The 23,588-nt window shown below is 40.1% G+C and overlaps 1 protein-coding gene across 2 annotated transcripts in view; it reads left to right on the forward strand.

Moving 5' to 3' along the window:
• The window catches only part of CDC42SE2 (CDC42 small effector 2), a 113,581-nt gene that overhangs the window by 37,331 nt on the left and 52,662 nt on the right, over window positions 1–23,588 (forward strand). Inside the window, exon 1 of one of the 2 annotated variants that reach the window (XM_034774270.1) lies at window positions 20,097–20,116. The exons of the other annotated variant lie outside the window; for it this stretch is intronic. The gene's annotated coding sequence lies outside the window, so the exon portion shown is untranslated. Of the gene's footprint in view, window positions 1–20,096; window positions 20,117–23,588 lie in introns of those variants that run through there. 2 annotated transcript variants of the gene reach the window in all.

Raw genomic sequence — 23,588 nt, forward strand, 5'->3', positions numbered from 1 at the left:
TCTGTTTCATGCTGACTTGCTATTAAAGTGGGAGGGAATGGGTTGTTATCTGTAGTCTGCTGTGTGACATGGCCTTCAAATTACAAAATAGGCTGTTGGTGTTCGGGGGTGGGGGGAGGTGATTTTTATGCTGGGATTTTTTCAGTCTGTGTTTAAATGCAAGATTTTGTTGGAGAGGAAGTAATCACCTTATCCTGAGCTCTTTGTGAAAGAGGTTTGTGAAAGCAGAATCATGAAAAATTAAAAAGAGCCTCAGAGGGTCCTGTGGCACCTTTTGTACCTGTGTACCTCTTTCAGTTCTAAAAACAAACAAATGGAGAGAGGCAAAGACTGTGTCAAAGAGCAACATTGACTAAAGGCAACATCTTTTCTTAGGGCTTGTCTACACTTACAGTGCTGCAGCGGTGCCATTGTAGCACTTAGTGAAGACGCTACCTACACTGACGGGAGAGCTTCTCCTATCAGTATAGTACTCCACCTCCCCGAGAGACGTAGCACTGTCTACACCGGGAGTGAAGTCAGTATATCATTACTTACATAAGTTGGTAGTGTACACAAAGCCTTAATAGTATGTTTCTCATCTTCTAATCTTATCCTAAAAATAAAACTAATATCCTAGACAGGACTTAAAATCTGATGACCTAGAAATACTGCTTCAGTGTATTGTACATATTGAAATATAGTCAGAACCTGATTATCATGTAGGATTGGGATATGTGATTTTATCCAGTCTAGGAGAACTTTTCTACAGCTTGCATGAACAAGGGTAAATGGTGACTGTAAACTGTCTAATACTTTTTGCAGTTCTAACAGCTATAAATATGACACATATCTCAACTCAAAGTAGTTGCTGCTCACTGTTCCATTATATTTTACTTGAAAGAGGAAAAGATTAATTGACTTAACTAATCGGCACATAATCTACCTTCCAGCGAAAAACTTAAGAATCAGCCTTTACATCTCTAGACATTGCATTGCACAGGATTATACAAATATAAATGCAATGATGTCATTATGCAACAGTTTTCAAAAGCAGAACTACGAGGAATGTGAAGGCAACAAAAATGTTATATTAATGCAGGATTCGATTGAATTTAAAAGCCTAAATATACTTTTCAGTAACTATGGGTTTCTCCAGCAGTTCTGTATTGTGCAGGAGACTCAGCAGAAGTTTGTAAAGGTCAGCTTGATGACCAAGTGTACATGTGAAAGCTCTTTTAATCGTTCCTTCAAAAGGGACTGCAAAACTTTTAACGTCCCCCTGAGTGTTTCAGCAGGATCCCAAGGGTATCTTGTATCTTCCCTATAAATAAACATGAATCCCAACACCTCCAGTTTGATTTTGCTAATGAAATCAGTGGTACTTTTTCCTATTTTTATCTGTCTGAACCCTGTAACTTTACTTTTAAATAATTTTTATTTCTTAGTAAAAGTGCTATTTTCAGTAGCAGTCTGGAGTGTTTATGGAGGGAAATAATGTTGCCTTTGTAGTTGTTGCTTACGCTCTCCGCATGAACCTATCCCAGTGAACACTTTTTAGCATATTCTTAAAGCTTAGCATGTGAGAAGTCCCATTCTCTTAAATGAGACTACTTTTGTGCTTAAAGTTAAGTACATACAGAAGTGTTTGCAAGCTCTTCTCATGCCATTAACTGGATAAGTTGTGGTAGGTCTTGGAATTGTTAGTGTTCTCTCATATTTTTGTTTCAGAAGAATAAAATTTGGAGCCTGGCTGATCCCTGGAGATTTTTTGATCACATGATTTAAGGAGATGGGCTCCTTCTAGCAGAATCGCTAACTGAGACTTTCTGTTATTTATGGGGATTGTCAGCAGGAGGATGGGATGAATCCCCTACCCCAGAAGGTTCTGAAGACCTTTTGCAGGTTTTGGCAAAGCATGGCTACCCAGGCCTAGAAACTCTGAAGCACCTAGTGCTAATGCTGACAAGTGCCAAGCCTTGTGACTCACTTCATGGGGCTCTATCTATGGCTTGTTCTGCAATTTCTATCAGTGTAGCTTATATAAGAGAGACTTGGAGGAACCCTAGACATTGGCACATGGGCTGGAATGTTCAGGACAGGACCATAATTACCAATGTTGACTGCAGGGAGATTGGTTGTCAGAGTTTTTGTTTGTTCCCTATGCTCATTGATGTGCCTGTGTTTCTGAGTTCCTCAGAGGCTTTATTATATTTTAGCTCGATTTGGTACTTTTTAGGGTGATCCTACCAGCAGATCATCTGTCACTAGAATTCTCCCGAAAATTTCTGGTAAAGAGAGCCAAACTTCTGATTACTGCTATTTTCACCCCTTAATTTAATCATGATTATAATAAGGTTTCCTGTTGTGTGGATAATCTAGATAATATCTGTAGCTGATCTTAGCTAAAAATATTTTTTTCTTTACACTTACATTTCATTGTTTCAGTCTTCCCATTCATGTTCATGGAGCATTTTATTTTACAGTCTATACTTTTGGTGTTCAGGTGGTTTATTGCTCCTCTTCTTGACAAGGAACAGAATATTTGTATAGGGCCTTATCACAACAAAGGTGAGGTTTCCCCGTGACTTGTTTCACCAGTCACCAAACCACTGATTTTGTTGTTGTTGTTGTTGTTCTGATCTGTGTGGAAAGAGCTCACTAACCTGGAGTGTAAGAGGAAATACCTAGAAATCATATGCCCCTGATCTGTGTCACACTCACAAGGAAATTACTTGGAAATAGCACTGGGGACTGGACCCCTTCTTTCCCACTGAAGCTCCTGAACTAGGCCTCATGAATCAACTAAACCAGCATTTCTTCTAGTGGTTAATTCGTGACAGCAGAGTCACTCTCATATTGTGAAACGTGCATTGCCTGTTCATTAATAGCTGCTGATAACACTACTATTTTCATTGCTTGTTGTTGATTTTGCAGAAAACATTATATTGTTCATTTACTGGAACACCCAAGCTAAGTAAAAGTGTGAAATTCAGATTATTTATTTTGTTTTCTTATGCCACGTGCAAGGAGGAGCTTGAGAGGCATGATGTGAGCGATCTCACTGAGGGGAAGAGATGAGAGTACAAGAGGCAGGTGTGGGAGTAAATCCTAAACTACAGTCAGCTGGACTGCTCTTGTGCTTCTTTATCCTGAGCCTGTTGATCAAAGCAGTTGTTGGTGAAAGAGGATACAGATCTCCCAAAGAAAACTGCTGTTTTCTTGAGTGAGGCCTGGTTAATAATAATAATTAATTAATTAATTCCTAGCACTTACATAGCAACTTTCATCTGAGTTCAAAGCACTCAAATGAAAGTTGGGGGCGGTATCATCATCCTAGATTTACAGATGGGGAAACAGACACAGGGGGGTAGTGATTTGCTCAGTGTTTCTCCTAAATTTGTTTCCTTCCACCACCACCACCCCCCCTCACTCTCGTGCAGGCAATTGCCTCAGGATGCAAAAGTATTGGGTGCAGCAGTTGGGGGCAAGGAGGAGGGAGATTCAATAATCTAGACTAGTGGGACCTGACATCCCTTAATAAGTCAAGGATGAAAAGTCTGCAGGATTTTTGCTGGTGGTGTCAGAATCTAGCTATGTATTTGTTAATAGAATTCCTTTAGCAGAGAAGGGGTTAATGGGATGGGTCCTATTTCTTCTAAATTGCTGACATTTTTGTTTCTCTCCTCTGCTTCTTAAATGGTATAATTTCCCTCCAGGCAGGCAGGCAGGCTCTGCCACCCTGCTTGCCCTGCAGGAGTCAGATGTGTAGACAAGACTGGCAGATTTTAAAGCAAGAGTTTCCATATTTATAAATGGAGTGTAAAACGTCAAGGCAGATTTTTAAAGCTAGGAAATGTTTCTACCAAACTTCAATTCCTGTCATATGGAAAAAGAGCATTTCATGTGTCTGACCTTCCCTATGTGCAATATTCCAAGTGATCATAAAAGGAAAGCTCTGTGATTGTCATCTGGAAGTCTCATCATATGCTAAAGAGGCAAGAGTTTACCTCTGCTGGAACCAACTTCTGGAAAAATGGGGGACCATGAAAGGTCTGTTTGGCACAAAACAATGCAACAAGAAAAGAATCCCTTCCCTCTTTTGATGATACCTCTGCTTATGTGCCACTCAGTGCTCTAGATAATGCAACTCACTGCTCCTACTGAAAATAAGGTGCAGATTTTTTTTAATGGTAAATCTAATTAATCACTGGAACAACTTACTAAAGGGAGGTGGTGGATTCTCCATGACTTGAAATCTTTACGATTGGCTGTATTTCTGAAAGATATGCTCCAATCAACCAGACGTTCTTGGTCTTAGAACAGGGATTACTGGGTGAAATTCTCTGGCCTGTGTTCTACAGGAGATCAGACTAAATCCGGGATCGGCAACCTTTGGCACGTGGCTTGCCGGGGTAAGCCCCCTGGTGGGCCGGGCTGGTTTGTTTACTTGCAGCGTCCGCAGGTTAGACCGATCGCAGCTCCCACTGGCTGCGGTTTGCTGCTCCAGGCCAATGTGGGCTGCGGGAAGCAGCGTGGGTCGTGGGATGTGCTGGCTGCTGCTTCCCACTGCCCCATTGGCCTGGAGCGGCGAACCACAGCTAGTGGGAGCTGCGATCGGCTGAACCTGTGCCTGCGGCAGGTAAACAAACTGGCCTGGCCCAGCAGGGTGATTACAGCGGCAGACCATGTGCCAAAGGTTGCCGATCCCTGGACTAGTTGATCATAATGGTCCCTTCTGGTTTTAAAATCTTTCAATCAACCTGGAAGCAAACCTAAAATCTATTTTACAATACAAGTTCTAGAATATTTGTTGCTTGCTTTTATTGGATTTTGTGTGTGTGTGTGTGTGTGTGTGTGTGTGGTTTTGAACAAATTATTTGATTCTTTGATTTAAAATAAATAAATCCAAGAAGCAGCTAAGGAGTGAGTGGAAATTGTGTGTGTCTTCAGAACCATACCAAAACCTTTCTACCATCTTGTGAGATACTGTTTGGTGGTTGATGGCCATTAAATATATGTATGAAATTTAATATTGCTCTGTGAAGTTTGCCATTATGGCTTATGAAAAATGGACTTTTTAAAAATAATAGAGGGTGGCAGGAAAAGCCTAACAAGCTAGTATGGAGGTATAACATGGTGACATACCTGAAGATTTGTCACCAAAAACTAGCAAGTTTTTCAAAGTGTGTTTTTAAGGCAGTATTAATAACTCTGCTCTCCTGCCAAGCCTTGTCTGTCTTGTGATCTCTTTCTGTACAAATATAGCCTCTGTAGGGGCATTTTACAACTTTGAACCTATTCATGGTCTTGCTGAATGGGATGCCTTTTGTAATAATTGAAAATAAAACATGGATGTTGGCCATATGGAGATGTGTTTACTTCTTGTTTTGAATAGGAAGGCCAGGTATCTTGGCTGGGCAAGTATCTTGGTCTTTCAAGGCATGAAAATTTGTTGGAGATCTTGTTTGATTAGCAGAATGAAATACCTGTAACCATTCTTTGGCAAAGTCTTTCAGTTTGGCTTTGTCTGGGTGAAGGAATTAATGTGAGGGTACTGCAGGTCAGGATGGATGTTGTCAGAACCTTAGCATGGCACTGGTCTGGTTCTATCTGATATGGCTAGTTATCTTTGCTTCCTGAGTACAATCATTAGGTAAACCCATTCTCTTCCTTCCTTCCTTGGTTACCTCAAAGCTCTTTGCTAGTTTTTTTGTTTTCTTCCTGTGTTTAGGGGTGAACTTGGGTATCTGGTGGCACCTGTCAAGTCAGATGCCAGCTGGAACTCATCTGACATGTATGCGTTGACGAAGAAAGGGATCATTACATGTGTAAATGTTTTTCGTCTTTGGTGTGATGTGTTAGGATATATTTATAAACACAGAAATAGATAATAAAAACATACAGTTCTACACTGATAAGTGTCAAGAGAATATTTATCAACATCTTTAGAAGATTGTGAAATGGTTTGTATTGTGGAGGTACTGTGTACATTACAGAATTTTATAAAATGCAGAAGAAGACAGTACTAAGTTTAGTATAATTTAAAACTAAATACTAATACTAAAAGTTCAGTAATTAGTTTCATTCCTTTTCAGTATGCATAAAATCAACTTTTTTTTAAAAAGCAGAAACTGAATTTAAAAACTAGGAGCATTGCAATTTTGCCACTAAATGTAAAACAAAATTGACAAAAGCACTGTGGAAGCTTAATTTTTGACTTGCTTTTGGAGACCATAAATACAAAGCCTTACCATGTCCTTAATAGCAACAAAAGTATGCCTTTAGAAATGCAGTCTGTTTAAAAATTCTGAATGCATCACTTAATAAATCTACTGCTACAATGCAATGAAAGTAGAGATCAAGGCAGATGTGACAGCCTTATTTAAATTCATCACCATTCAGAATTATCAGACTCTAGCAGGACATTGTTTCTTTTCAAGGTAGGAAAATGCTGATGGCAGCCACCAAGATGACCTTTGGGCAGAGTTCAGAGAAAAATATCTTCTAAGAACTGATATATATCTGTAAATATTTTAATTGTTGTTATATCTTGTCTCTCCAGTACCCATTTTTGAAAAATTGACGTGCCTTATCTGTACCTAGAAAATAAGGACAGAAAAGATCTGTTCGTTCATTTTAATTCCTATTCCTTATGGGTTTGTTCATCACAATATATTTTTCAGATACTCAAGTCTAAATGACTTGTGCTAGAACTTCCACCATTTCCCCTGAGAGACTGTTCCTTAGCTTTTAATTTTAATTCTAAATTTTAGAAGTTTTTCCTCGATATTCACCCTAAATTTTTCTTTCCACCATGGTCTCGTAACATGACTAGAGGTTATATTGCAATGTACCACAAAGAAATATATGCTAAATAGATCAGCATGCTTTCAAAAGGCAGAGAGGGGGAGAGAAACTTGGAAGCTAGATGGTAGTGTGCAAAAGTTCACCTGTGATCACATTCACATATTCAAAAGTGTAATTACCCATTATTGCATAGAATTACCTGACTTGTGCTTATGGTCATAGCAAATACGGATCTCATTACAGGTGCATTTTAATGCTTACATCTATCACAGATGGATATCAACTTTCTAAATGGTCACTAAATCAAATGTATTCTTTATCATTTACTATATGCTCTTTATTTATGTTTGCACTTCATTCAACAGGCTAGCTGGCTTCAATTTTGTTCCTACTCATTTTTCCCTTTCTGATTTTTTTTTTTTCCCTTTCATTCACTAGCACAAACAGTGAGGCTCTGCTTGGGTTGCTCACATTTCAAGGCCATGGCTACATCCAAACAAATGACTTGCCTTGAAATAAAAAAAATACATGTAAATGTTTCTATTAACAATTATTCTTCTGAACATTGGCATTTACAAAATCAGACTTTTGGACCTTGTCTAAATAGATATCTATGTGTGTCTCTTTATGGGAAAGCAAATTATCTCTATCTCCTTGTGGAACCAGAAAAAAATTGTCAAGCAGATATGTCTGTCTGAGAAAATGGGCAACTCTCTCTGTGTCTTGGGAGCTAATGAAGGGTAGTAAAGAGAGTCACAGAATGTTAGTGCTAGGAATCCAAGGCAGGATTCAAAAATATATATTGGCTTCTCAGCAGTTTAATTGACATGATAGTTAAAAATTCTAGAAGCTACAGGAGCCTTTCCTACACTAGAGCTCTTGCCAGTGCAACTGAACCAGCAAGTAGCAATAGTGGGAATTCTTCCCTCCAACCCCCAAAAATGTGCCGGACAGATAGGCCCCTTGAGTTCTGCCTCATAATTTGCCATGTTGCAGAAGTGCCACTGAAATTAGGAACGGGGTGCTGACATGGTTGGATAGATCAAGTGGCTGTACTTAGGGATAGGTGGCCTGGCCAGAGGGTGAGGTGGGAGGAACACAGAGAATTTCTGCTGAGAATGATGGGCAAAAGGATACTCAGTTAGATTAATCTGGTCTATGAAAGGTAAATCAGGTTTGGGCCTATTTGTATTTTTTTGTCCAGAGCTGGTTCACTTATTTCTCTCTTGGATGTTCACAATACATCTTATTCTTAAAATCATTAAATATTTTGTGCCTGCTTCACAAAAAGGGTGGGATTAGTTGTGCATATGATGAACATCTAGTCTGGTCAGCAGGATCCTCTGTGGCTTTAAAAGAAAAAAAGGGAGGCTAGATATCTTGAAAATTGATGGTAGTTAGGCACCTAAATGACATTTGTGACTTTGAAAATCTTCCCTTTTTAATACACAACTAACTTCCACTTTCTTTGAGCTCTCTTGTTGCATGGCCAGATTGATTGGTTGAGCATTTACTATTTTTTTTTTTATCTATTATAATTCCTGAGATAGGAGCCCTGAGAGCAGCTGAAGTGTTTGAGCTGAACTTCATCTGGTTTTTCTGTTAGTCAAATCAGGCCCCAGAAAAGGGGTGAGTTTGATCTCCACATATTGTGTGGACCGTATTTAAGAACAGGTTGGCAACATCTGCTTATGCACACCTGGATTCATCTTGAATTGGTCTATTACGTATCACATTGCTACAAGTTAAGGAGCAGATGGTTTTGTTTAGGGTTAAACTTTTAGTGTACCAGAAAATGTACTAACAACAAGGTTAACAAGCGAATTGGTGATTGTGAAGGTACAGTAAAGGTAGTAAAATATCGTGCCATTTAAATCTTCTGTTATTGCCTCCATAGAAACATAGAGCAGATTTACAACCATGCTTTGCTCATTCTCCTCTTTGGTTGATTTGTATGGTGCAGAATTCTTACGAGTTAAGCAATACAGTTCTCAAAGCATCAGATGCAACTGTGTGCTGCTGCAATGCCAGATTTTGAAAACTGGGAGTTGCAGCAGCCTAAGTTTGTGCTGCTCTTGCAGTTTTTGCGAGATGAGATTGGAGACTGGAGGTTACCTTCCTTACATGTGATTCTTAAATTTTTTTCTGTACTCCTTTACAGCTGCCTCTCAACAGTGTATTTCTGAAAGGAAAAATTAAGTGCCGTTCTGGTTAATTTTCAACAAGGTAGCATAGAACAGCAAACACATTCTGGGCAAAACTGGTGTATCTCATTTCATAAGCTCTGGAGACTTCAGACATTATTTTTGCCATTCACTCATTCATTCACCTATTACTTCTGCTAAGTAAAATTAATTTCATCATGAGTTTTGTGGGTTAAGGGTGGGAAGGATTTTTGTTCTAAAACGGGGGTCGGCAACCTTTCAGAAGTGGTGCGCCGAGTCTTTGTTTATTCACTCTAATTTAAGGTTTCGCGTTCCAATCATACATTAACATTTTTAGAACGTCTCTTTCTATAAGTCTATAATATATAACTAAACTATTGTTGTATGTAAAGTAAATAAGGTTTTAAAATGTTTAAGAAGCTTCATTTAAAATTTAATTAAAATGCAGAGCCCCCGGGACTGGTGGCCAGGACCCAGGGAGTGTGAGTGCCACTGAAAATCAGCTTGCGTGCCGCCTTTGGCATGCATGCCATAGGTTGCCTACCCCTGTTCTAAAACAAAGTATGCAGAAAAGCAGTGGTTTATGGGAAAAGTCATAACAGCAGATGCAAAGCACGTGGGAGGCCGACTGAGTCAATTCTGTGATCAGAATAAATGAGGAAGTATGTTAGAGGTGATTCAGTTATCAGTAAACAAGCTTCATTTATGAGGAAGTGGAAACTTGAGCATTCATCTGCAAGGTTCCTCCAGCTTTTTTCTAAGTGAGTTACAGGTAGCTCTAAATTGAATTGGCTAGCTCTTATAACAGTGGGAAGTATGTCTAGACTTTTGAGGGAAAATCCATGGGTTGGTGGGGAGTGGTCAGAGCTTTGGCAACCAGTGTGTGTGCTAGGATGGGAGCATGGGTATAGCTGCAGCCTGAATTATTGACTACCAAGCTTTTAATCAATGTCCGATATTTTAGCGCTCTCCCCTCGCCCCCCCACCCCCCCATCATGACTTAGTGGATGTTTTGGATTCCATATCTTGAGATTTAAAACAGGTTTCATTCAATTAAAAAGATGTCCCAACCAGCATACAAAACATATTTATTCTATCTTAACAAATATTTGCATCTGTCACACTTCATTTCAGTGGAGCCTTTCTGTTAAGTTTTCAGAGCTGATAGTATAGGCAAAAATGGGTGCCTTGTAAAACTATGTAAACTGACCAATCTCATCCACTATGCCATGAGGCATTTAAATATATGAAGACTACGTCAAAAAACATTTTGAATAAGAGAAAGTGTTAGCTGTACAAGATTATCTCTACTCTTCAGTCATCATGATGTGGTGTTGGTTTCCACTCTTTCAGAGCCTCTGTGCTTAAATCTTTAAAATCCTACAGTTTCTGTTTTTTGCAATAGACACACTTGAGTGAGGGTTTGAAAGCAGATGCTGCAGGTATTTTCCTTTCTATTCCCTTGGTACAGAAATTAGGCAGCTGTGTATAGTTAATGTACAATACCTAAAAATTCAGTGTTAGGCTTGAATGCTGTCATGCTGTAGTGTTTGGTTATCAGTGTCAGAATACACTTTTTCCATGTGACTTGAACACTTCCACTTTGCTAGCTGACTAAGAGGAAAATCAAGATGTACAAAATATTTTTGAGTTTAAATATACGAAGAGAATCCTAGATCCATCTATAGTTTTTACCTTTGAGAGCTGAAAGGTACCCATTTTGCCTTCGGAGGTATGTGCAACAGGATACATTTTTGAACTAGATATGTAACTAAATAACTTCAGCAAATGAACCATTCTCTCTTTTATAGCATTTTCTGCTAACTGAACTAAGTTTTAAATGCAGTAGGGCTCACATATCAATACACAGGTCACTACACCGGAAGGCTGAATCTTACTATTTACTAAATGAGTACCAAATCACCCATCAATTTGACTGAAACTCAGATTTGACCCATAGTACATTTCCCAAATGCGTGTTTCAACTGTGAACATAATCATAGAGTTTAAGGCCAGAAGGGACCACCAGATCATCTAATCTGACTTCCTGTATATCACTGGCCACCAACACCACCCAGCACCCCCACACTAAATCCAGCCACTGAAATTAGACCAACATTTTACAGCCCTCAGGAGATTAGACTGCTATGTGCCACAGGCAGAGAACAGGAAGGATCAAGGTGCACCCTGGTATTTACCCTTAATGTATTTATAGGGAGCATTCTTATCCCCTGTCAGCCTTCTTTTTGTGAGACTAAACAAGCCAAGCTCTTCCAGTCTCCTTTCATAAGATTAGTCCCTCCATTCACCAATCATTTGTAGATCTTCTCTCTACTTGTTCCAGTTTAAATTCATTTTTCTTGAACATGGATGAACAGAAGTTCTTACCAAAGTCCTGGACTGTGGCATTAATGTTCCTTGATCTCTACTGGAAATGCCACATCTGATACATCTTAGGATCACATTTGCCTTTTTCACAGCCCCATCACATTGGTGTCTCAGTCATCTGTGATCGACCCACAAACCCAGATCACTCTCCTCTTCTATCACTTCCAACTGATGAGCCCAAACTTGAACTTGTAGTGGATACCAGTGATACAAAGGTGGGATCTTGTAATGTGGTTAAATATATTTTGGAGTGATAAATGAGCCCTTGTAGAGGAGACTCTCTGATGTATGATTATCCCTGATACAGGTCAATGACTTGAACTTCTTGTACATTGATTCCTTTACTGTAGCAACGGTTCCCTTGATAATAGGCATTTCGCTATAATATTGTTAATGTGTTTTGGACATGTTAAAATGACACAGTTAATATAATACATTATATAATTACTGACATTTATGTAACTGTGGATGTTGTATTTCAGTGTTGGAAATGTTCAACTACAGTTACATTTTATACACTTCTGTTCTCTGATATGCATTTTATATTTTCACTTTTTGCTACATATTTACACATTTGTATTTCTACACCTTTTCTGAAAAGCTCAGCTAAATGAGTATTTTTAGTGGCTAACCTCCTCAAACCGATCAGTTTTGTTTAAGATTTTAATTTGGTAATGTCATTCTTGTTTTATCTTTGTGCATGAAAAGAAACACCGAAAGATATTTGATCTACATTTTCAACCAGTAACTCCTGATATATTACCATAGGGATTTCAGTGGGGATTTTTGATATTTTAGCATTCATTCCTCTTTTGATGCAGTTTGTTATCTTCTTGCTTCAGATCCCTATGTGATTGTCAGTACATTTTGATGAAAATATGCAAGAATTAGTGTCTGTTCCTTCTGAATGAGTATTTCTTCCAAAAGAAAAAGACTGAATCATGTTTAGTTACCTTGCATATTGCTTGCATATTTCATAGTTACTCATAAAGCTGTATTAAAAAATCATTAGCCCATAAGCAATTTATAACATCTAAGTTAAGTTGCACTCTGAAGGTCTAAAGGTAGTACTGGTTTGTAGTTGCTCAGGGTATTAGTGTGTCTATTCTTTAACACAAAGGAACCCTGCTGCTGCTAATGCATTATAGCCATGCACAAGTTATAGTCATACATGCTTGTATGATGGTCTATGACAGGTGTCGGCAATGTTCGGCACACAGCTCGCCAGGGTAAGCACCCTAGCGGGCCGGGCCAGTTTATTTACCTGCTGACACGGCAGGTTCGGCCGATCGCAGCCCCCACTGGCCGCGGTTCGCCGTCCTGAGCCAATGGGGGGGGGGGGAAGCCATGGCCAGCACATCTCTTGGCCTGCGCCGCTTCCTGATGCCCCCATTGGCCCGGGACGGCAAACCGCGGCCAGTGGGGGCCGCGATCGGCCGAACCTGCCGCATCAGCGGGTAAATAAACTGGCCTGGCCCGCTAGGGTGCTTACCCTGGCGAGCCGCGTGCCAAACGTTGCCGACCCCTGGTCTATGATGAACAGTTACTGAAAAAGAGGCTGTATGCAAATCTTCTCTCTATTGTAGTTTTCTAGCATCTCTTCCATCAGGTAGGTAGGTAGATAGGATCCCTTTCAGCTGAAGAAAAGGTGTTGGCTTGTAAGTATTATACATCAGACCTACTCTATTCCCTGTAACCCCACCCCCGACAAAAATAACTTCCCTCTCTAATTAACTGAATTTGTAGTTTATCCCAATTCTACAAAGTAGTTGTAATGTTGCCAGCTCTGGTCATTTTTGTGAGTCTTGTGATTTTTGGTTTTTTGTCCTCTGCTTTCCCCCTCCCCCATGCTTTTTGAGCCAATTTTTTTGGTTTGGGGGGCCTGACTCATGACTTTGAACACTTAAAGTTAACAATACTAGGTTTAAGGGTGCCCATTCCTTGACATTACCTATTTTCTATTAAAATGGTATTTCTCTCATGGGTGGGAGAGGGTTCCATGGTCTGATTCATGTCTATGATCTTCACTGCTCTGTTTCAAGGCCTAGATCTAGCAATGATCAGTTTCAGCCCACATGGGTCTGACAGTTGCTCATGATGAAACTGGAGAATACATTTAAAAAAAATAGATATTGTGCCCATTCTATATCATGGTGAAATAACACCTTGTTGTCAGCACACAGGCACAGTAGGGTGGTCTTGGGGAGAGAATGCCTTCTGGATTGTGCTTCAAACCAAGAAAATAGTGTGTGCTCAATTCTGCTGTCTCACTCCAAAACTGCTGTTAATCCTGGCTAAGCATAAATTTGTTGTGTATTTAAGGTGAGTCAGATAAAACTTTTACTTGTAACTACCACCTTGCTTGATAAATCAACCCATTTTAGTCATATCACGACAACCTTTGTACGATCATAAGCAGACTTCAAAGTAACCTGTCCTTACCAGTGCTGCTTTGTTAGGGAAGAGTTTACAAAAAATAAACAGCTGACTGCTTCAATTGTTGGGGAAAAATTTGAGATGATCCAGTAATAACTTCTCTCCTTTTCCCCCGCAAGGAATGGTTCAGGAAGATTGAGGAGTATTTAGGAAGCTTTTACTTGCCTTATTTGCTACAGGAGGAGAATAACTTGTATTTTATACAACTTTTGCTATAGGAAAGGAAACAGAATGAGGTGGAAACAATAAATGATGCTTTGCATCTCCTGAGGTTTAGCTGGAAATTCTCAGGCTTGTCCTTGGAAGTGAGAGAGCCGAAGCCCTAACAGAGGTCAGATAATGCAAGGTAGAAACCAGGCTTGTGTGCTTAGAGCTCAGCCTCTCTCTTAGTGGAATTGACTTTTGATTTTTGCTTGATCCTGTGTTTGATAAATTCAAGCTCTCTCCTCTTGCTGTGTGCTCATTACCTATAGTGCTGGGAGTAAAGTATCATTTCTTCACGGGAAAATTAAAAAAAAAAAGTTTGGTTATAGGACCACAGCCTGGACCATTGTTCCTGTAGAGTTAGGGTAAACTACATTGTATTGTTAAGTTTTAATATCATACAAATGTAAGCTCTCTCTCGTCTGTGGTGGTTCTTACATTTTGTTCCTTTACTTAAAAATGATTTTTTTTAAAGTACCGAAGGATCTTAATTTTCTGAAAATAAAGTGCAATAACTCTTACCAGAGAGGCTACAGTTTGATGATTCGTAGATGCACTGCCTGTACTCTGATCTTGGTGCATGGAACAGTTGTTGTCACTTAATTTACCTAGTATTGAGAATCTGTCAGATTAGCACTGTATAGTTTGCCATGCTTGAACACACACCTTTCTTGAGGCTTGCATTTTAAGGTCACGGATTTTTGGTAGAGAGAAAGTGAGTGAGGGTATATGCTCTGCACAGCTTTTTATAGCAGTGTTGGGATTCCACTGGTGGAGAATGAAGACAATATTCATCTAGTGTTGCTGTAGGAAGTTTAGGGAAATCCTTATTGCCGGTAACCAATTATATAATAGAATTTTGACTGAAGCTAAAGTGAAACTACCCAAAAAAAAAAGGTACATTTATCAGATTTCCTCCTGCTCCTGTTTCAAAGCAAGGATAAACACTGGGCAAAGTCTATTGGTTTCCATTCAGAGCTTTTTGTTATAAGGATAGTTTTGTCAATCTCTTCTTTTAGGACCTCGCTGTCCCCCCCCCCCCCCGTTTATTGTCTTTAAAGTAACATAAAATCCATGCAGGTCCCTTAGCACTTACCAGCTCATGTATCAGTTGTTTTTAAAACTTGCCCTAAAGTATGCTCCAGTACTCTACTACTTTTTCTACTTAACTCAAGCATTCTGGCTTGTATTTCTGCTTTGCTTTGTCTATTACAAGATGGACTTGTTGTGAAACATAAGTAAGTTATTAGTATTCTAAAATATCAGTACAGAGGTTCAAGGAGTATGAAAAACTGGCATGTTATGGAGCAGAGGTATAATAATCCCTATATGTATATGGTGCTTGTGTGACTGCACCTGAAATATTGTTCTAATCTGGGCTACGAGTGAACAAAAAGATATTGCTAAACGTTGAGTGAATTCAGAGAAAAGCATCAAAAAATTATCAGAGCTGTAGGGAATGACATAGGAGGAAAAATTAAAAGACTAAATATATGTAGCTTGATTAAGCAGTGACTAAGGAGGTAGGTATATTAGGTTACAAATATCTGAAGAGTGTTAAAAGCAAGGAGGGAGAGGGGATTATTTAGTGCGGTACACAGAGGTATAACTAGGGTCAATGGAATGAAATTAAGAAAAGGACAAAATAGACTCAGAAAAGCTGCTTGATTGAGAGACTATTAAGCTGTGGAATGCTCTCTCAAGAGAGAAGTGATGCAAGCTCTAGCTTGCAACTTTTAAAGCTAGATTGGACTAAGCTCTAGAAAATGTAGTCTATGGAACAGTTCTTCACTGGCAGGGCGATGGGCTGCATGATCCAATATGTACCTTCAGTGTCTAACTTCTATCAGTAAATGTTTCAAAAATACCTAAGTCCCATTGACTTTTAATGAGACTTAGACTGCCAACTAACTGAGGGCTTGTTTACACAGGCACTTTACAGTGCTGCAACTTTTTCGCTAAGGGGTGTGAAAAAACACCCCCCCACACCACCTCCGAGTGCTGCAAGTTTCAGTGCTGTAAAGTGCCAGTGTAGATAGTGCACCAGTGCTGGTAGCTACTTCCCTCGTGGAGATGGGTTTTTTAGAGCGCTTGGAGTGCCGTGACTACACAGCCACATTAAAGCGCTGCTGCAGCCAGCTCTTTAACATTGCTAATGAAGACATGCTGTTAGGAGCCTGTGTCCCATTTACAAAAGTGTCTAAGTCATTTAGGCACATCTGAAAATTTACTCCCTATGTCTAATGTTTAAATGCCTGGGTTTTTTAATTTTTAAAAAGTTTGTTTAGTCTGATCTTCCATCCAAGTTTTTTGAACACCATGGAAAACAGTTACTAGTGGAGAGGTTGATTAAAGGAATAGGGAGTAAACATAAATAGATGACCTGGTTAAGAGAGTGAAAGCCCAGCTGATGAGAAATCTGATTCGTAACCCTTTCAACAGAAAATGGTCAGTATTAAGTTGTTGTTTGTAGGCTGGGGAACTGAAAGCTAAAGCAGAAGCATGATGGGTGAACGGATGCACCCTTCCTGTTTAAAACACACACACTGGCTCACACCAAGCAAGACTGGGATAGAGTCAATTTAGCTGGCTTTTCAAACAGCAAAATGTACAGCCCAGCTAAAGTTCCTCGGTGACTGACTAAATGTACTTGATCGTGTCCCAGAGAGTTTGATTTTACTTCACTTACTGTAACTGAAGTTTTAAAAGATTATTTTGTAAGTGATGGAAACTGACAGCAATAGTATAAATGACACATTTTTATGGAAATGAACAGATCTGATGGCAGACACTGTTGCAAGAGGCAACAGAGTTCTGTGGCACCTTTAAGACTAACAGAAGTATTGGAGCATAAACTTTCGTGGGTGAATGCCCAATTCATCAGACGCAATTTCAGATTAAATTAGTAATGGGGATTGTGTAAACTAACTTTGCTTAAATAAAATGACCTTTGGTGAGGTCTGCTCATATCAACTGCTGATGTTTTACTTTTAAGGTCTAATTCCCCCCCCCCCCCCCAGGCCACGATCTTCCTAAGAAATAGCATTGGTGCATTTGACTCATTTTAAATTGGAGTTCAAATGCTATGAATGAATTATTATGTTGACTTACTGTACTAGAAATTGAACCATGCTCCCCCAGCAGACACTGACTAGTCTATTAAGTATTCGTCCATCGTGCCTCTTTTGCTCTATACCATAAATCTGCACATGCTGTTATACTGATTTGTACAGTGGCCTGCACAAAAGAACCATGATCCTGATTGTTGCCTGTAGATGCTTCCACAATACACAGAATAATAATTAGTAGCCATGCTTTTGGAAGGCTGCACCAATTTCCATTGCACTGCTTTTTGCCTTGGAATTATGTGTTAGGATTCACAGAGCTCTGTTGAAGAGCCTTTCGTTTCATTCTCTCTAGATTGCCAAGTGTAATGTACTGATTTGATAATGTGATGACCCTCAGGAACTGAAAGAATTCTATCTATCAGAGAGTGGGTAGAGAATATGTGATCAAGTTTCTTAAAGCAAATGTAGCTGAAGAGGTTGTGTTTCTGTATTGCAGGACCTATAGAACTGGGTTCTTTGCAACTTCCAGTTGTACTTTAGTAAAGCTTTTTATTCCATTTTTTAAATGCTCTGCCTCAATGTATTGCTTTTTTTTCTGCCTGTTTGGTTTCTGTCAACTGTTCTGTACCGTGCTTCTTGTTCTACTGTTTTGTAATACTCCTGCATTAGTACTATACAAATATAAATTGTACTGCTTGTGTATAGGGTATTTGAGACTGTATACAAGTTGTACATCTGCTGTATGGAGCCCCCTCCCCCTCCACCACGTGAAAACAAAATGTTAAAAATGCAGAGTTGGATGTGGTCTGCTGTAAAACATTGATCTGTGTGCGTTACTAATCAGCACCACTTTGCCCTCTGTTAAATTTTATTTGCATATATATTACTTTTACCCCAGGCATCTCTTCTGGTTAATAATTCCCAAATGTTGTTAATATGTTTTTGAAGAAGCCGGGTAAAATATTTTGCAAACCATTTTCTATGGATTAGGTTTTTACAGTCCCCTCCTTACAGTATGGAAGATAATGAAGCCACTGTAATACTGCTTTGTGGTGTGTGTTTGGCAGACTAATAAGATCTTTTGAAGCTGAGCTACTTTGAACAGAAATAACTGAATGCAACATGGTGTCCAAATGAAATAGTGGGGGGAGAAAATGGTCAAATATGCCGAAAATTTTCCTCAATAAAGCAAATCTCAGGACAGAGTCTCTACCCTTTTGTACAGGCAAGGTGTTAAAAAGGACACCCACACACCCTCTTCCAGTTCTTACTTGCAAACAGTGTTACCCACAAACTGAACTGGCTGTTCTTTCCCTCAACTGAATCACATGATTTCCTGCCTTTAACTAATTTATAGCTTCCTTTGACATACTATCATTTACATGATGTGAGAGCCCAACTTTTCTCCCAGATACTTTCTTTCTAGCACTCTGTCCTTACTCCTTTTGCAGTCCTCTCTTCTCTCCTGTTAAGTTTCCCTGCAGCATACGTGTCCTACTATGACTGGGCACTTACATACTGAAAGCAATAACAGGTTTAATACCCTGCAATGTTACAGGGTAGATACCTTTGTCAATAAACAGACCTTTTAGTACTGAATGGAAATGCAAAACTTAATTTTTAGTATCCTCCTCTGTGAGCTGATATTTGGGTTGTGTTGATTCCATTAAAATTTGAGATTATTCTGAAAGGAATATAAGCATGAAAATAGATTATTAGGGTTGTTAAAAGAAAGTCAGAATGGGGGAAAATTGCCTTGATTCGGAATAGACCATAAGAGATTAATAATAATAATAAAAAAAAATACTATTATGTGCATATCCACTGCACCATTTTACATCATTTGCTTTTGAGCCAAAAAGTTTCAAACATGTTCAGAATAACTATAGCCATGAAGGACTAAATCACTGGCAAATTTGAAGATCAACCTGTTTTCAAAGTACACAAATGTCTGTGAAAGTCTGAGTATTCCTTTGATGAAATTTGACTACAAAACTAAGAACTGGTTATAGATAATCAGTACTCCGCATCCACAAACAATTTACTAGTGAATCCCTAAACCCCCTGAAGGAACATAAGTCATATCTGTCAAAACAAAAGCCACCAACAAAAAGACAAAGGTGTGATCCTGAAAATACTTATGCTCCTATTTAACCTTACTCATATGAGTAAAGGGGAAAACGTGGAAATGATTGCACAGTTGGGCCCTAAATTGGGCAAAATAATTCCTTAGGGCAGAGAAATTTTAAAGGTAATCTAAATTTAGCTGAATCTCTTTCCCAAAGTTTTATTCCTGGGTTGAGATTAAATTTAAGAAATTTAAAGCAAAAAGCTATTCTGAGAAAGTTATGAGGAAGTGAAGGGAAGGGTTTAGGACTCTTAAAAGCTTTGTTTATGATGAATGTGTTTTCATGTGATCCAGCAGAGTAACTTGCAACTCAGGTTCCTCAGGATCTGAGAGAGTAAATGATTCGCAGATCTTGTTTTAATGTAGTGCTAATTACATTTTAGGAGCCAAAGTCCCATAGATTCATGCATAAAACTCCTGCTAACTTCAGTGAGGGTTCTGCATGTGCATCTGAGTGGAGAACTTGGCACTCAGAACAGCTACAGTAAATATTCTTATTGCCTCCTATCAGTTTTCAGAAAAATTTATGGCCTTTGGAAAATCCCTGGTTTTGATATAGGTATGGAATGTGCTGTCCTGTACTGGTAAACAAGGTTCAGGTGATGAGTGACATTCCCCTTTGTTGTCCAAAGTGTACTGTAATGGGGCGTGGAGACAGTCTTAAGTAAATTGATTTAAGACAAGTTGAGATTTAGTATGTAGCTGCATAATTGCATTGCTAGATATCAATCTAAAGAGCTTGTCCAAAGTCTGTTTTTGAAAACAGTTTTTCTTTAAACATAAATGTGGTCTTTCTGACATTGTTTGCATCACTTTAAAAATAGTTTGAAATGAAGGGGAAAAAATAAACATGTGCTTTTCTTTTAGGTTGTGTGAGCTAGAAAACATCCCCCTTTTGGTGAACAGTGGGACTTCCAACTAGCGTTATACTTGTGTGGGTATGTACACAAAGCAGCAAACCTTAGTCTGTCTCCAAAAATAGGCACATTACTTAACTACACCTTAACTATCATCTATCAGCTGAGCAGGCAGAGGAAAGGATGTGGGTGTATATATTCAGTTTGAGTGAAAAACATTGGGGGAGAACATTTTTTTTACTATTTTTTAATTAAATATTTAAAAAGATACATTAAAAAAAACAAACTCTGCATGAACTTCTCATAATATGTATATTAACCATTTGCCACCTAACCTTAACTATACACCTCTACACCGATATAACGCTGTCTTCGGGAGCCAAAAAATCTTACGTGTTATAGGCAAACCCACGTTATATTGAAGTTGCTTTGATCTGCCAGAGCGCGCAGCCCCACCTCCCCAGAGCGCTGCTTTACCATATATCCGAATTTGTGTTATATCGGGGTAGAGGCGTACTTGAAACATTGAAATATATATGTAATATGAATGGTTAAAATATAAATCCACGTCTTGTATTACACAATCTGCAAACAAACAAAATTTGTTTATAAAAACTGTGACAAAGTTCCTCCTCTGTCTTGGTGGGTCCTGCACTTTTTGGCGGATTTGCTTACCTCAGAGGTTCACTGTAGCCCTCAGTTTGGCCACTTCCGCTAGAGGCTCAAACCTGCCATTCACTCAGTTAACCTCATCACTGGCCAGCATGGGGGAAATGAAGAACAATCCCCACAGTCTCTATGTTCCACCTAGGGGGTCAGGGACAGGCCAGATCCCTTTCCAAATTAGACCTTCCCTTCTGGTGTTGCTCACAGACCAGGTCAACTCCTCCTGTGTCAAATCAGGAGTTGGAGGGATGGGGGGAACCTAGGCCCGCCCTCTACACTGAGTTCCAGCCCAGGGCCCTGTGGATAGCAGCTGTCTACGTGTCCTGTATCAACTGCATGACAGCTACAACTTCCTGGGCTACTTCTCCAGGGCCTCCCCCCAGCACCTTCTTTATCCTCACTACAGGGTCTTCCCTCTGAAGCCTGATCACGCTTGTACTCCTCAGTCCTCCAGCAGCATGCCTTCTCACTCCTTGTTTGCCCTCCGCTAACTGATGGGAGGTCCTTTTTAAACCAGGTGTCCTGATTAGTCTGCCTGCCATAATTGATTCTAGTATGTTCTTAATTGGCTCCAGGTGTCTTAATTAGCCGGCCTGTCTTAATTGGTTCTAGCAGGTTCCTGATTGCTCTAGTGCAGCCTCTGCTCTGGTCACTCAGGGAACAGAAAACTACTCATCCAGTGACCAGTATATTTGCCTTCTACCAGACTCCTGTATCCCACTGGTCTGGGTCTGTCACAAAATCCAAATAGTTAAAGAAAAATGATTAAGATAAAATAAAGAACAGAAGCGAAGTTCAGAAGAGGGGTTTATAGATGGAGAGGGAAGGAAGTGGGTATAGAGATGGGAAAGAAGTAAATGGGGGGAATCTCAGGCATTTAATAGGCTCATTCAGATCCTTCCAGGAAAGCATCCCGTATCTTTGCTTGGGTTTTCTTTCCATAGTGGTCAAGCTTACAATGTCTGTTCTCCAGTCTTCAATTGTTGGTCACTTTTTAGATTTCTATTTTTTTAGTGGCAGTCTTTCAGCAATTATTAGTGGTCTGTCCAGCCAAAGTTTTTCAGATTTATTCAGCTGCCAATTCATATCCATTAAATTTAAAATTACATGTTTAGCTTGTAACATAATTTTATTTGGTAGGAAAAAGTTGACACTGCAATTAAGCTTTGCCAATACATACAGGTATAGGAGTATTCCCACAGCATATGGGTTAAGGTAGCGTGTGTTGAATCACAGTCCCAACATTTGTCTGACTTAGCAGCACCTGTTTTGAGTTCAGAGAGGGGTCAAATGCCTCCTCCATATGATTTTCCACTGGATTAATCATAAATGGAGGTTCAAGGAACAATTTGGAACACTGGCTACAATTTGTTTCCACCAGTTAGCAGAGAATAATTGGTCTAGTTCCTCCTCCCATTTCTTTTTTAGGAAATCTGTATTTAATTAAAATTTGCTGGCCAAATGTGCATATAGTGTTGCCATAGGGTTTAGCAATCTGGGTAATGTTGGGAGAAATTAAAGCAGTCCAGATGGGTTGGGATAGCTCAGGCATTAGGGCTAAAGAGATGGGAGATGGTATGTTTAAGCTAGATATGTTGCCATTCCTCTAGATAAGTGATCACCAACCCATTGATCACAATCGACTGGTCAATCCTAGGGACTCTCCCAGTTGATTGTGATCTCAAGCAGTGTAGTGGGGCTGCTGCTAAGGCAGGTTCCCAGCCTGACGCGGCCCCACGCCGCTTCCAGAAGTGGCCAGCATGCCCCCAGGAGCAGTGTGGGGCCAGGGCAGGCAGGAAGCATGCCTTAGCATCGCTGCACCACTGACCGGGAGCCACTCACAATAAGTGACACCCGGCGGGATGCTGCACCCCAGCCCTGAGCCTCCTCTTGGAGCCAGCACCCAATACCCCCTCCTGCACCCCAAGCCCCAACCCTGAGCCCCCTCCCAGAGCCAGCACCCCACACCCCCTCCTGCACTCCAACGCTCTGCCCCAGCCCAGAGCTCCCTCCTGCACCAACACACTCCCAGAGCTTGCACCCCCGTCCCTTCCTGCACTCCAATCCCCTGCTCCAGGCTTAGCCCAGAGCCTCCTCCCACACTGCAAACCCTTTGGGCCTAGCCCAGAGCTCACACCCCCTCCCAAACCCCAACCCCTTGCCCCAGCCCGGTAAAAGTGAGTGAGGGTGGGGGAGAGCGAGTGACGGAAAGATGGTGGGATGGAGTGAGCGGGGCAGGGCTTTGGGGAAGGGGTGGGGTAGATCCTGGGTTGCCCTTGAATTCAAAAAGTGATCTTGGATGTAGAAAGGTTGGAGACCACTGCTCTAGACTGAATCTTTCTTTTAATATTATAAAAGGGAGGAAGGTATAATTTCCAATAAATGGACTCATGGTCAAAGTCCCCTTCCTAATCCAATCTGGTTGTATGATGGGGTTGCCTGCTATATGGAGTTTTGAGTTACCCCAGAGAGAGGCCTTGGCATGTAGAAAGGGGTGATTTTTTTTTTTTTTTTAAATTTAGTAGACATTGTACATGAAGTATTTCTGGCTACCACAGTTCTTTAGGGAATTGACGATAGTATGAATGAAGCACATTGGAAAGGGTTAAAGGAGCAATCAAATCTGCTTTCAGCAGGAGCCAATCCGGGGCTCTACAGCATAAGGGAATGAGCCACTCTATTGCTTGGCTTAGAGTTACTGTCTGATGGTAAAGTTTAAAGTTGGGGAATCTAAAAGCACCTGTTTCGACAAGGAGCTGTAATCTTTGTAAGGAGATTCTGTTTGTTACCAGCAACCCTCGTTGTGAGAGAAGCTCTAACGCCCCCCCCCCATTCACCTCCAAACACACACACAGTCTTTAGAATTACAAATAAATTTTAACTTTTA

This window comes from Trachemys scripta, chromosome 6 (genome assembly GCF_013100865.1).
Source record: "Trachemys scripta elegans isolate TJP31775 chromosome 6, CAS_Tse_1.0, whole genome shotgun sequence".
Taxonomy (NCBI): Eukaryota; Metazoa; Chordata; order Testudines; family Emydidae; genus Trachemys; species Trachemys scripta.